This window comes from Drosophila kikkawai, chromosome 3L, assembly GCF_030179895.1.
Source record: "Drosophila kikkawai strain 14028-0561.14 chromosome 3L, DkikHiC1v2, whole genome shotgun sequence".
Lineage (NCBI taxonomy): Eukaryota > Metazoa > Arthropoda > Insecta > Diptera > Drosophilidae > Drosophila > Drosophila kikkawai.
Window position 1 is genome coordinate 6274089 of NC_091730.1, and position 15636 is coordinate 6289724.

Consider the following 15636-nt stretch of genomic DNA (forward strand, 5'->3'; position numbering starts at 1 on the left):
TGAAATGCGTTTCGAAACTGAGAGCAGAAAGCCAGACAAGTGTCGGCGAACTGGAGAGTCGAGCAAGTCTTACAGTGGGCGAAAAAGGCATGTTTTTGGATTTATTATGAACTGGAATTTCTGTTTCAGTTCAACAGGTTATTCTATACCAATTTTATATTAATTTTTAAACGAATTTTAACAAAACATGAATTAAAAGGAAATATATTTAATATATTTTATTAAATATTCTTATGATTAATAAATTGTCAAATAAAATTATAAAAATAAAAGAAAATCTCATTCCAAGCAAAGAAAGTTGACAGCAAGAATTCATATCCCGTTGTAAACTATAATAATCATTATAAATTAATTATTATTAATAACTAATTAAATTTGTATCTAAATATTTTCAAGATTTGCCCATTGCACTATGGGGTTTTTGACCACTTTTTGTGGCATTTAATCATTTTTTAAAAGTTCTTATATTTAAAAAAAAATAGTGGGATTGTATTAACAAAACATCGAACTGTTATGCCTCATACTCAAAATGTTAATACTTAACAGCATATGTTAGCAACAGAGCTGTAAAGTCAGCTGTTGCATCCGAAAGCGCGTCTGCTAAGTTTGTAGTTTTTACGAAGTGATCTTTGAAATTAAACTATTCGTGTAAGACACAATTTGCAAAGGAAAAAACTAATGGACACTGATTTCACAGGTTTCAACTACATGTTAAAGGTATTAATTGTTTAAATTGTGCGTGTTTATACTGACATTTTGTCATTTTATAAATGCACCTTAAGCTGAATTTTGAGAAACAAATTAGAGCTTTGGGAAGACTTTTGAAATAGAAGTTCGCATTAGTTTTCAATGCGTCCAAGTGTATGTTGTAGCGTTGTCAATTCTGAGCAAAAAGCAGTTAGTCTTATCGTGCACTTTTCCGCACTTTTGTTGAAATTTGAATTTTTCTCAGATAACCTCACTGTTTTCAGAGCCAATTTGGTAGCTGTTTGTATGGAAAAACACTGATTTCCGGTATTTTGGTTATTTTGGTTCCTAGGGAAAGCGTTGTCCGATTTTGTTCAAAATTGCTATATCGTGTTAAAATAGCAACAAATATAAGCTCCTTAAATTTCATTAATTTATCTTTACTTTTACCCGATCGTTCCCATGGGAGCTATAGGATATAGATTCCTGATCCGAACGATTTTCATACTATATGTGCCTAGGGACAAATAATGATGATTGGTAAAGTTTCATGTCGATATCTTCAAAACTGATCGAGTTATTAATTAATGCCACAAAAACTGGTCAAAAACCCCATAGTGCATTGTGCACCGTAAGCCAGCTGTGAGCACACAAGTCTCCGAAACTCTCCACACACAGACCGGTTTTTTGTGCCGTTCTCCAACTCTCTGAGCGTGTTGGCTCTGACTTCGTCTCTCCCTCTGATACGCGATCTCAGCACGGCGCTCTGCCGCTTATCAGTTCCACTATCACTATCACTCTTTTTTCAATTTGCGCCGAGGAATTCATTCACGCTTCGTTGTCGTTGTATTTGTGTTTGTCTTTTAGTGCGTGGTATTTGTAGAGCTAAGGGGTATGCTGGGATTTATTTTTATAAAGGGAATATAGGGAAGAGGGAAGGGATTACGATTTGTGATCTTTAAAAACTTTATTCAAAAATATGCTCTAATTGAGTTGAGGGTCTAAAGATATTGCAAATTGGCTTCTTTTAAAGGCAATCATTTTGTAGCATACTTTTCAGCTTTAGTTTAAATAGCTTTAAATCCTGAAGATTTCATAGATTCAAATCAAATATAAAAATAATTTCTAAGAACCCATTTTCCAAAAATAAAACATTTAATTAAACAGAGAACATTTTAGTCTAATAAATAAACATAATTTCAAGGAACCACAAGTACCAGGTACCTCACAGTCGAAACAATCTCTTACTGGGCCCTTACATGTTGATTTTGTATTTATTCTTCTTGGGTTTTGACTGATTGAGGTGCTGACTGCAGGGAACTGTCGCTTATCACGGGTGTCAGTGGAAATAGCAAACATAAAAGACTGGGTAAGGGTCCGGTGTCTACCTCCCCGGCGTGTCTTCTTTTCAGCTACCCGATGACGCAAGCGTACGTGCCTCTGGTGCCTCATTAACCCGCCAGATACTCGGCACTCTCAGGGGGTTATCGTCCCGATAAGAGAGCCACTTCACGAGAGGCGTTCACGCCGTGAATGTGTCAGGATATGGTTTCTTAAAGTGGATTTCGAGATTTGTGGAAATTAGTTTTCCAATTGAGTCATCAATAGGTGCAAGACTTAAGAAATCTCTAGTAAAATAATATATTAAATATTTTAAATACATCCTTTTTATACCCTTGCAGGGTATTATAATTTCAGTCAGAAGTTTGCAACGCAGTGAAGGAGACGTTTCCGACCCTATAAAGTATATATATTCTTGATCAGCATCAACAGCCGAGTCGATCTAGCCATGTCCGTCTGTCCGTCTGTCCGTCTGTCCGTCCGTCCGTCTGTCCGTTTCTACGCAAACTAGTCCCTCAGTTTTAAAGCTATCTGAATGAAACTTTGCATACAGTCTTCTATATACTCTCACTGCTATATATGTCGGAACGGGCCGGATCGGACGACTATATCATATAGCTACCATACAAATGTTCAATAAATTTTTAGAAAAAAAATTATAACTTGGCTGTTTTTCAATAGTTTTGCATCATTTTTGAGATATAGCCATTTTATATTATTCCAGAGTTTTGGTAAAAATTTTATAAAAATCGGACGACTATATCATATAGCTGCCATAGGAACGATCGGAAAATGAATAGGAAAAAAATTATAACTTCGTTGTTTTTCAACATATTCTTATCTACTTTTAAATAGAAGCTTTTTTTATTATTTCAGAATTTTGGTAAAAATTTTATGAAAATCGGACAACTATATCATATAGCTGCCATACAGATCGTTTGGTAAATGTAGAGAAAATGTAAAGCTGGGAATGTAAAACTGTAACTGTCAAACTGTAAACATAATAAGTATAGGTAAAATGTAATGAAACTCTGTTTTGTGAGTGTTTTCAGCATTTAAATTTATAATATAAACATCAAAACCAATCTGCAAGGGTATACAAACTTCGGCGTGCCGAAGTTAGCTTCCTATCTTTAAGAGCCCTCAAGGCACTTGAAAATATTACTGCAATGCCCAGAACTGCCTCAACGTCATTACCAATTCTGGTAGCTTTCCAGGCCATTAGCAATCACAATGCGGTTGCTCAAGCCACCAACATTTTCGATAAGCATAAGCCCCTCTTGTCCGGCTTTTTTTCAATTAGAATTAATCTACTCATTACAAGGGAAAACAAAAAAGAAACAACAAGGAAAGACTCACGGGTCTCACGTAATAAAATGTTACCACAGGCTGTTGACAACAGTAATAGTTTGTAATCGCCCGAAACATTCGAATCGGATCCAATCCCCATAGACCATGAGTCGATGCCGGGTCTGAGCTTCCAAAATGAGCTAATACCTTTGACACAATCTTGATTAATGGGGCCTGATAAGGGGTGAGGGTGGAGGGATATAGATGTAGAAGCTGACGTTGAGACATCTGGTTCCAGTTTTCCTCGAGGAAATCTGGTCTAGGCAAAAAACATGAAGTGACATTTAATTGCAAGCTTCTAGCGATTAGAAATACATAAAAAATGTATCAGATAAGATTGTATTTATAAACAAATTGAGATAAAGAATAAACTGATTTTTATTACTCAATTTAGGACAGAGATTGGTTAGGTCATTTCTTTTGATAGCTTATCAATATTATTTTAAAAGAATATTGGAATATATTTTCATAATATACTTCTGTGATTCCCCCAATATCCTTCCCTTTTTTCCTAACAACAGACATTTAAATGTGTTGACCCTAAGATACATTTAGATACCTCCTTTCAATGGCAGGCACTTTCATTATCGCAGACTCACAAACTAACTACAGAGTTCAACTCATAAATATTGAAAGAGCAATTGCGAATTCAAATTCAAGTGCAGCGTTTCGATTGTGGGAATCGCCGACTCGCGGTTATCGAACACACAAAATGCATTCGAAGTCGCATTTGTCTGTGCGTGCGCGGGAATTTTATGAGGCTCGTATCTGAATCTGAGACTGGGTCGGAGTCCCGGGATCCTAACCAATAAATAGTTGGCCATCCAAGTCCAAGCTGAGCCTGCGGGCAACAAAGTTGCAATTGCAACTGCGTTCCAGTCAAAGTTTCTGTGTTGGAGTCTGCGTACCGTATTCGTCAGATACAAATACAGTTGAACGTCTTAAATAGAGACTTTGATAGATTTAATTGTGCAGAAAATTAATGTATATAAAATATATTTGTATTGTGAAAATTCCTTAGTAAATAATATCTTTAAGCTTAAGCCAAGGAAAAACGATCGGTGTGTGTACTTCTGGTCTAGATTGGCTGTTGTATCTATAAGTTGAAGTATCTTTTTGTGTATCTTTAAGTTCAGAGTTCCAAGTTCAAGAATTAACCAAGAAAAGGGTTTCTTTGGCACCCTTTTTATAACCCAGAAGTCATACTTTTCAAATAATTGTAGATCTACTGTAGTCTCTAGCCGGTTTGGAGTCTGTTGTCCATTCATGGCAACTACCGTTTGGGTCTTTTGTTTGACTTTGTCTTGCGGCCGTCAGTGCGCGTCTATTTGTAGATACAAGCCACCAACCAACAACTGCAGCTCCATCCTCCAGCGTCAATCCTCCTCCATGGATCTTTCTCTTGGCGGTGTGTGCTTAGGCTCTTCTGTGGAAGAGGTATATACCTGTTCCAAGCGCTCTTCGCTTCGCTTTGGCGCTCGTTCTCGGCACAATCTCAAGTGTTTTTTAAAAGTTTTCCAGCGATAAGCCATGTAACTTTATGGCCCATCCACTCGCATATCCGATGCCGCGTTTTGCCGCCGAAGCTTCATCATCATCATCATCCATCCTAGCTGGCCATGGTCGTGTGGTGTGGTTCGCTTTGGTGTGATCATGATGTATATGATTCATGACTTTTCACTTTTCCGCACACACAACAACAGCAACAGTTTGGCTGCCAAATTGCAGCACAATGGGGTGAAGTTAATAAAATCCATATGGGAAATGTGCTGTATTTGGGTTTATTTAGTAACATTGATTAACAAAATTATCAAAATATTATTGAAAGGAAATGGGGTATCTTTTTGAGGATTTGGGATGCCAAAGATACCAAGATGGATTTCCCGGGAAATATTAATTAAAAATCTTGCATGAATTTTATAAAAAATGTTTAATAAATTCTCAGACTGATATAGATTCTTTTTGTAAACAATTTTCTATAATCTCAAATCTATTTCGCTTCAGAATTCTCTATTTTTGTTCATACTAAACTATGATCTCATGACAAAAATATTTAAATAAATTTTTAAATAACTCCAACTAGCTAAACCACCCACTATGCATATACATATTGACGAGGCTGACACTTAACCCTTAGCATAAATTCTCATCAGCTTTGTGGATGCGGTGGTGTCTCACAGTTTGGCTGCCATTGAAGTGGCACGTAAATTACTGTGACATTGCACTTTGCAGCATCATTTGGCAATTTGTTGAACACTTTTCGATGCTCTGACTACGCAACATAGTGTGCGCGCTGTGCCAGTTTATTGATTAGTTTTAAATTAAAATGGAAGTCAACTGCGCAAGCATAAATCTTTGCCAATTTTCTTATTAGAAACTGTCAATGTCAGCGGGTTTTCACCCGCGAGGATCTCGACCAGCGGTCATATGCTAACCAAATGGGAGATGGATCAACCCGGTGAGTATATATCCTATCCATTTGGATGATTTATGACCCGGGCTGGGGCTAGTTAAACATCTGTGTGAAATGGGCAAAGTCTGGCCACTTGTTTGGCTTTCACTGGCTTTGTTTGCTCTTATGGCCAATCGAATTGTACGGATGTACACTGGGATGGAAAGGGGTTTTCAAAAAAAAGGATATATAGGGGGAACTAAGATCCTTTAATGGGAGAAAATATTACAAGATATTAAGAAGAAAAGGAAGTGTATATTTTCTTAATTGAAATTGAAAAGGGATCAGCAAGGATAGAATTTTTAGGGAGGGGTTTTATAAAGGTTATTTAATAATATTTCAAAAAATTCCCATAGAATTATTCTTATCCTTGAATGCTAGATATAGGATCATCTAACTTTACTGCCACTTTAATCATTATTTTTTATAAAATATTTACAACTCCTTCCCCTAACTTTCAATCATATTTTTAAGAGTGTAAAACATTTTCCCCACGGCCCGTGTCTGTTGATTTTTTGGACTAGGATACTGCTGATGATGTTGCCGGCCCAGATGCAGATGGAGATGCAGATGCCGTGGCCATGGCCATGGACTTAGGAATGGATGTGGAAGTGCTGGGGGTCAGCCGCCGCCTCGCGGCTGCCTTTCTAATGGCGAGCAGAGCGAAATGGGTCATTAAAACGCTCAGCCTGCCTGCATGTCCGGTAATGAAGGATTGTAAATGAGTTTAATGCCCTGCCAGCATTGATGAATTGCCATTCGGCGGATGAAGTCCCCATGAAAATGGTAGAGAGAAATCGCCAAGTGATCAATATAAATAGCGAGCTTTGTTTACAATTTGCTGTTAATAAAGTAATCATTGCTTGAAAATTGCGGTCATGGGCCTTGATTTAACGAGCTTTTTTTTGTTAACGAATTTTAATGATCCTTAAAAGTTTGTGCCACTTTTTCAGGTTTTAAATAAATACATTACCAAAAGATGTTTTTAAACCCATTAATTCATATAGATTTATTAGGAGTTTCTTAATAAATTCCTTAAAAATTAAATTTTATTTAAATAGAGTTATAAAATCCAGAAAAGAAACTCACCACTCTCTGCTGCTATCAGGCATTTGGCGGCCATCTCCTCGTTCAGCTCCTCGGCGGGATTACCATCACCAGAGTCCAGGACACAGCTAACACTCGCCGAACCCCAGTCAAGGGCGCTCACCCCATCGCTGGACATCATGGATATGTCCAAGGGCGGCACAGAAGTTCCCCTCAAGGTGCTGGTGCCACTGATACCACCGCTGCCCGAGTCTCCGCCACCCAGGGAGGAGTACTTCAAGTCCAGCGAAGAGCTCATAGATCCGCCATACATTGAGCTGGTTAAAGAGGCACAGGTGGAATCGAAGCTCCTGTTGCTCGCCCGTCGCTTTTCCGGCGTGGCATATACAGGCTCTGCCTCCTTTTTGGGCGTGGCACACTCAAAGTAACCCGGCGGAGCTGTCGAAGACACCTCGCTGGTCATGGAGCCATTGAGGGTTCCATAAACGGAGGTCATCATGATGTCGTTGCGATTGAAGCTTGGCTGCCAGAAGTCCTCCTCCACATTGCCGGAATCCACGAGGTCCGAGGAGCCCTCTTCCTGCTGCTGCTGCAGCTGCTCTTCGGCCACCAGTTCGTCTAGATAATCCGCCTCCAAGAGCCGCGACTCATCGATCATGGCAATCGTGTCGTCCAGATTCTCTAGGCCATCCTCCTCGCTGCCGGACTCATCCACCTCCTCGTTGGCATTCAGCTTCTGGAAGGTTTCGTCCGCCTGCTGCATCATGTCGTAGGCATGTGGAATGGATGAACCATGCAAGGAGTCCGAGTCATTCTCCTCGATGCAGGACAAGTGCCGAGTGCGAAAGCCATAGACAATGCCATTGGCCATCACCTTGGGTGGGGGATTTATGGGTAGCGGTGGTGTTTGTAGCTCTGAAAGTTCCTCATCCATTGGAAGCTTTAGCTTCTGATGCTGCTGGAGAGTGGCCATGCTGGAAGGGATTTCGATAGAAATATTATTAATTTTTAATAAATAAAATACTTAGAAATTAGTTTAAAATAGAAATAAGTACATTTGTAATGGCTTATTGAAGAATCTCTTCTCATTTATGGTTACATTACCTCCTCTTGGAACTACTGTACCTGGGCTAATGCCCCACATTAAATATAATTTGACATATGTAATTTCAGGGCTGGCTTGACATTAACGATCCACCATAAAGGCGCCCTCAAATATATGGATTTTCAGCGGAAATGAACTGAGACTCAGCTCAATTCTTACACAGAAAATAAATTTGAGAAGTAATAAACCAAAATGCAACCTATACTTAAGTTCAGAAACTTCTGAAAATTTATGTAATTTTAAAATTTCCAAGATTTTAAATTAAAGTATATAATTTAGAGTTCTATAAAGATTTTTTCCCCGTGCAGACCCCCTCTTGTAGGTGCGAGCTTGTGCGCTTGCTCGCGATAAGCCCGGACAACTTTAATGCCACTTAATGCCGGCTAACAGTAGGACGTGAAATTGTCCCAACATCAATCTCTAGCAGCAGAGGGGAGCTCAGGCACAGCAACTGCAGACACATGCACACACACAGATCTGGGGGACGGAAGTGTCCCCCGAGCGATAGACAGCGATAGACAACGACTTCCCCTCGCTTTTATGGCCACATGCTCATCTCGCTCACATTTGGTGTGCGCGTGCGTATCCGAGTTTGTGTGTGAGTTTGGGGGCGAATGCTAGTGTGAGTGTGCCCCCTGCAGAGATTCTGCTGTCGTCTTCATCTGTTTCTTCTTCGGAGCAAGGAACTCGGGGTACAGTAGAGCCTCCATAACTCAAACTAATAGTAATTCTTTTTCTAGAAAAACTTTATTTTATTTCATAATTCTTAGCGCTTTTCTAAGGATACTTTATTTCTTTTTAAAATCTCAGAGCTCGTCTCAGGTGACATAATTTCTTTTTAAAATTTCTATAGCTTAGCTAAAGGTTACACTACATCCATTTTGAGTAGGTTCAACTGTAGTTTTGAACCGACAATGTCGTCGGCCTCTTGACATACCCATTTCCCTGCCCCTGCTTTCTTTCTCCTAATTTTCCCCCTCGAGTAGGTGTTGCAATAGTTATTGTAGTCCCCCTTAGCTGGGGAAAAACTAACGTTTGGCTTGTGCCAATGCCAATGCCACTGTGAGTTGACTTTGGCAATGCAAAGTTTTAAATAAACATTCTGGTCACCCCAATCCTCGCCTGGTTTGTTTGAGTGCAAATTTGCTTTGGTGGGGAACGAACGAAGGAACGGTTTTTGGTTTGCTTGGGTTTGGCGAAAATGCACTGCAGTTTTTGGAGGGGTCTAGAAATAATTTGCTAAAATATTATAAATGTATATCTAAATATTATTGATTCTATTTATTAATTTAAAATATTTGTAAATTTATTTCAAATATATTCTTGTAGGAAAGATGATTATTTCATTTCAAAGGCTTAGGAATTAACTCTAAAAATTCCCTCTAAAGAACATTTATTTTATTTGTGAATGAGAAACAAAAATTACTTATTTGACAGTTTTTTTAAAATATTTTATCATACATTTTATTTTAAGAAGGGTATTAAAATTTCGTTCAGAAGCTTGCAAAGCTGTGAAGGAGTCGTTTCCGACCCTATAATTCATATATATTCTTGATCAGCATCAACAGGCGAGTGTTGTTAACCATATGCAAAAGAAATTATTATTTTTTTAATTTTTTTCAAAATTTGATAAGGGGTAACATCGTTAAAATTCTCAAAAATAGCCAAAAATTTTAATTTCTTAAAATTTTAAATTTAATATGCAGATTTATTGGTCTATTGAAATCTAACCAAGAAAAGTTTTCCGAATTAAAATTAATGCATTTTTGGCTTAGTTATAAATTTTTGAAACTTGGCATTGTCAAGAAAAATTATCATATAAAATTATGGATAAATATTTAAATTTAAATTAACCTTTAAGGCTATTATAATTTCAGTCACACATAAATGTTTTATGTATCCCGGTTAGATTTTCTTTTAATTCAATTTCTGTTAATTAAAAAATTGAATTAATGTTTGACACAAAACTTTCTTATACCCCAGATTAACCACAAGTTAGATAACAGATATCATATAATATTATCAAACCTATATAATGATTTATAAATTTATTACAAATTTCGCTCTCTGTAGAATTTCCACCAAACTAATGCAACAAACAAATTACTCGAGGCGACGAAAAACTACACATCCCAGAGCGGTACGAAAATAGATCAGGCAAACGATCGACGGAGGAAAACTAAGCGCGACGCGACTTGGCTGCAGTTGTTGTATTTTATTTGTAGTTGTAGTTGTTTGTCGTGCGCCATGGACTGGGGTAGGGGCCAGGGGAGTTGGAGAGGTGCAAGGGGGGAGGGCCCAGGATCCCCAGCAAACTGCATTAAACTACTTTCCGTGCAGTTTATTGCTTCGTCTGCGCGGGTTTCTACTTTTAGCTATGCCAGGGTGTACGAAGTGTGTGTTTGTGTGTGCCGAGAATCTTGAACTTGTGCTTCGTTCACTCTTTTTGTGTTGTTTACATTTGGCCGTCGCTGTTTTTTTTTGTTTGTTTCTTTATTTTACCCATCCTAGAGAGAGGAGGCATTGGGCGCCCCATCGAACACAGGCGACATTTTTCAGTTGGTTCCCAATTTAAATTCAGCTGCCTTTGTTTCGGCTCGCCGCTCCAGCAGACATTTCCACATTTCCACTTAAATGCTCTGGGATGTGGTCACCGAACGAATGCTCCCTTTTTAGGATGCCTCGATCGGGTAGATAATGCGAATTCCGCTGGCTACTTAGGGCCGACATCGAATTACTTTGGCATTACTCATTTCAGGGGATTATTTCGAGGTCTTTTGGGGGTATATATATTACGATATGGAGAATAAATACAAAGGATTTACTAAGTTTATATTATATTTCGATATATTTTTTGTAATATATCAATTTTTTGGGAGGTCGAATTTATTATAATACATCTTCATATTTTATCTTATTTTTTGGTAATTTTTTTCTGAGTAAAGATAAATATTTAACAAAATAATTTGAAGCTAAACGATATATCTTTATCTTTATATCATTGGAATTTTTTGGTAGTATCTTCTTTCTTTTTTTTTTTTTTTGTTTTGACCTAATCAGCCATCTCCGATTTATGTAATGCTTTTCTATATAGAAATACATTTCTAACTCCCCAAATACAACCATAAAAGTATGCTACGATCTATAACTAATATATATATCAAACACAAACCTTAACACAATTTTGTTAATCCTTCCTTTATGTAATTTGTGGAACTCTTGCGGAGTTACACTTTTCACAAATCTAATCACAAATCCAATCGGGATCACAATCTGTGTTTGTTTTTAAAATTAATTAGGAACTTTTCTCAATCACGGGGCAAGTTTTTTGAGTGTTGCCTCAGTTCTTTCCTCAATGTCACTTTTTCACTTTTCTATCACTGATAATCCAATGTGGCAATCAATTCGCCTCGCGGTAATGCTGCATCCGTATCTTTTATCCGCCGTAAACGTAACCGTATCCGCACCGAACGCGCGCTGGAATGCAATTGAGACTAGCGGATCGCCGAGCTGGCGGCAACTGCATCCGACGGATGAATATCAGAGGCAGCAGCAGCAGCGGCGGTAGGGCAGCGCAGCCGCAGCCGCCCTCAGCAACAGGAGGCGAAGATGCAGATACATCCGTGCGCACGGATGTAAGAGTACGTGTATCTACGAGTACGTGTATCTACGCCCCGGTGCTAACTAGACAGAGAGCCCACAGCCCAGAGGCGGCGCTAAAAATAGTCGCGGGAAGAACGTGCAGTCAGCGCCGGTCCATCACTTTCGTTATATTCCGTTTTTTTTTTTTGTCCAGAAAAATGCTTAGTTAGCTAAGTTTTAGCTTAGGGAATTTAAAGAAATTAACTAAAAGAAATCAATAATATGATTTATTTTTCATTATTTTAAAATGAAGTTTTTCTTGACACTGTATTATATTATAATAAATATTTAAATACCCTTTTAAAAACTTTTAATATTTTTAAAAATCCTCTTTATAAAATAATTTTATGAATATTTTTTTGAAGATCAGAGAAGTTAATTTTCATCCAATTAAAAATATTACTAAGCATCTGGGAAGTTACTCAATAATGTATATTTCAATTTAAAATGAAAATAGTTGTTAAATATTGTTTTTTAATATTTTCTTTTGTCTATAAAAATTAAATCTATCTTTTTCCTATATATTTTTCTTATCTATATTTTTCTTCCTTTAAATATACTCTGCATGGCACCACTGATCCTCGACAGCAGACGCTGCGTCTGTTTTCGTTGCACCCCGCGAAGCGTGCTCGGTTTCTAATGGGATATGCGCCCCAAGATGTGGAGCAATCGGAGCGGAGGTGGAGGAGGCGGAGGCGAAGGAGGAGGAGGGCAGCGGGTTGATGGCGGAACCAGAGTGTCGCTTGCTTGGTTGCCATTTAATTGCACTGCAATCTCCGCTCTCGGACTTCACTCGCTGCCTAAGAAGGGGAGCGGAAATTTCAAAGTATCCTAGAAAAGGGGTTCCAGAAATTTTAGCTAAATATCCAGCCTTAGGGGGAGAAACCAAAAATAAACTTAAGGACACATTGTTGTGTTATTTTTATACATTTTCAAAAATTTTGCAAACTATTTTAACTATAAATTGAGGATATGCAAAGATATATTAAAATATTCAGCTATTCAAAAAGATCTCCTTAAACGGTCAAGAAATTTATAAAACTTATAGATAAGGCAAATGTATATAATTTTCTTATTTTACAAATAAATAAAGAGGAATATAGTAGTAATATTTCCTATAAAATTAGTTTGATAATTATCAAACGATAGCCTTTTTGAAATACAATTAACTAACATTACAAAACTGGATATCTAATCCCCCATTTTAATTAATAATTTACCTTCAACTATCTTCAACATTGTCAGCCTGGTGTCCTTATCCTCCCGGTGACTGTACCATTCAAAAACCACTGCAACCGCAACCCCAACGAACTATCCTAAGCCCGAGTTCAACGCACCCAAGGTGGTGGTGGGATAATATGTCGCAATGCGGCAACAAGTCTGCCGTGCAGGACTGAATCTGGATACAATTGCAGTTCATTCAACCCACGGGGCCAAGGATGAGGCGAGGTGAGCACATGGAGCCGGCATCTAGGCAACGGAAATGGACTAATTTTTCATGTTTTGAAATTGGATGACAGCAACAGGAGGACACACTTCCCGCGAAGCGAAGATATGAGGCTCAGGCGCAAGCGCAAGCGCAGCGCAGAGTTTGTTCACCTCACGGATCGAAGCTACAAGATACATGCGTCTACTAAGTAGTTATAGTTACGCACGGATTGTATTACACGATGGATGAACGCTTCGCTGGAAGTGCTGGTCCTCGGGTCTTTGGTTGATTTTTCCAAGCAACTGTTTCAATTTTCCTGGCCACCCGCTTCCCCGTATTTATCTTTGGCCGCTTTAATATCACTTCCACACTCATTTTCCCCACCGAATTTCCCCCTGTCGTGTGTGAATGATTTGTGACACCTTCCTGATGATGACTTCTGATGGTGCGCCTGCGCCCGAAATCCCCTTAATCTCGGAAGATCATTTAGGCAGTCCTCGGCATACAGCAGCGAGATCACTTCATGTTCAATTGCCGGTTGGTTGTCGCTTTGATAAATTATTGTGGGAACCTCACATAAATTTCGGGAGTCTAGGCCACAGTCATGGCAATTGATTGTTTGTTAAACCCATTGAAATAAGTTATGGAAAGTTGGAAATGTAATATCGCGGCTTAAGATTAAATATATGTAATATATATTTTAAGTAATAAAAGTGAACTATTCCTGTTTTCGATATCGATATTAACTTAAGTCATAAATAGAACAAGAAAGAAAGCTAGCTTTGGCCAGCCAAAGTTTGTATACCCTTGCAGGTAAAAATTAAAATATATCATAACTAAGCCAAAAATGCATTAATTTCGATTCGGAAAGCAGTTTTGTGTTAGTTTTTATTAATTAAAAAAAACTGCATACCAAATTTAAAATTTTAAGAAATCAAAATTTTTGGCCATTTTTGCTAATTTTAATGATGTAACCCCTTATCAAATTTCGCAAAAATGGCAAAAAAATCGATTTCTTCCGGACATGTCTAGAAAGATTCCCCTGTTGATGCTGATCAAGAATATATATGGTTTATGGGGTCGGAAATGATTCCTTGACTTAGAAAAATATATTGTATTATAAAATCGGATTTTTTCTATTAAAAAAATTTAAATTTTTTTTAAATTAAAAATATTATAACTCGGCCAAAAGAGCATTAAATTTAAATCGGAAAACTGTTCTGTGCAAGATTTTCTACAGTTAATAAATCTGCATACTTCATTTTGAAAATTAATTTTTTTATCAAAATCAAAAATTTTAATGATGTAACCCTTTATAAAATTTTGCAAAAATGGCCAAAAAATCGATTTCTTCCTGACATATCTAGAAAGATTCCCCTGTTGATGCTGATCAAGAATATATATACTTTATAGGGTCGGAAACGTCTCCTTCACTGCGTTTCAAACTTCTGACTGAAATTATAATACCCTGCAAGGGTATAAAAATAAGACATTGAAAAATGTATTGTTTTGAATGAAAACCTACAAGCAGTCGATGAATTTGTATTCAGATTTTTAAAATTTGCTGCTGCTTTATATCTAGTCTAAATCATTAGTTTTCTACAGAAAAGTTTATAGTATTTGAATAAATCTTTCGTTTTTAAATTTAAATTATGACAACCTTTTCATTCTACAAGTGTGAGGGGCATAGCTCCTATATCCTTAATGTTTCCGCTGAAGAGGTATTATTTTCTAACTGATATTCGTTAATACCCATTTTTCATTCTGTTTCTTTTTACTCTTTAATAGACAGACAACCTCGGCCAGAGCTTCCAGGACAAGCAAATAAAAGGACACTACCCCTCTCTTGGACGTAGCGTTCGGAACCCTGAAGCCTTTTACAATTTCTTTGGGGCATACACTGAAAGAATAGCCCACGAAGCTAGGCGTTGCTGGCAGCAGATGTCCACTCGCCAGCGTGCACGGTTCGGTCCGATAAGATCGAGTAAGATCATAAAGGAAAAACTTAGGTTGGCCCATAGGAGGTTTAAAGGCCATGCTCGCCAGGAAGATATGAGATTCCAAAAAGCAATATCAGAGTTAAAATATAAGGAGTTTGTACCTAAAGAGAATTAAACAAAATTTTAATTATAAAAAATAATTTTTATGATAAAAAAAATAAGAAGAAAATAAGAATTATTTTTTACATTTGTTTATTAGATACTGTGGCGCCATTTAAAATGTGTATGGAGGTGGTTTTGAAAACTTCGAGTTGTGAGCTGATAAAATGGTGTGTGTATTAGCTAGTGGATCGTGTACTAAAATTTTTTGTATAAATAAATAGTAATATTAATAAAATATATATTAAATAGAATATAATAAATATTATTAATATTTTCTAAATTACACAAATGGAAATAAGTTTCAATATAAATCTTTGAATTGGTAACCATAAAGTTTGGTTATAAACCCAGCTGATCGATGGTTTATATATCGGCATGTGGATCTTGTACTAATTTTTAGCTCCACTCGCTATAAAAACTTTAAGAGCTATAAAATTTGATTTTCGTTTTAGATTATTGCATTGATTTTAGTCTAAAATGT

General features: G+C 37.3%; 1 long non-coding RNA gene across 1 annotated transcript; it reads left to right on the top strand.

The window, feature by feature from the left end:
- Positions 1 to 14572: 14572 nt before the first annotated feature.
- Positions 14573 to 15231, top strand: LOC108073901 (uncharacterized). Its single transcript, XR_011444906.1, has 2 exons — positions 14573 to 14774; positions 14842 to 15231. It is a non-coding gene; the product is annotated as an uncharacterized lncRNA (long non-coding RNA).
- Positions 15232 to 15636: the final 405 nt, after the last annotated feature.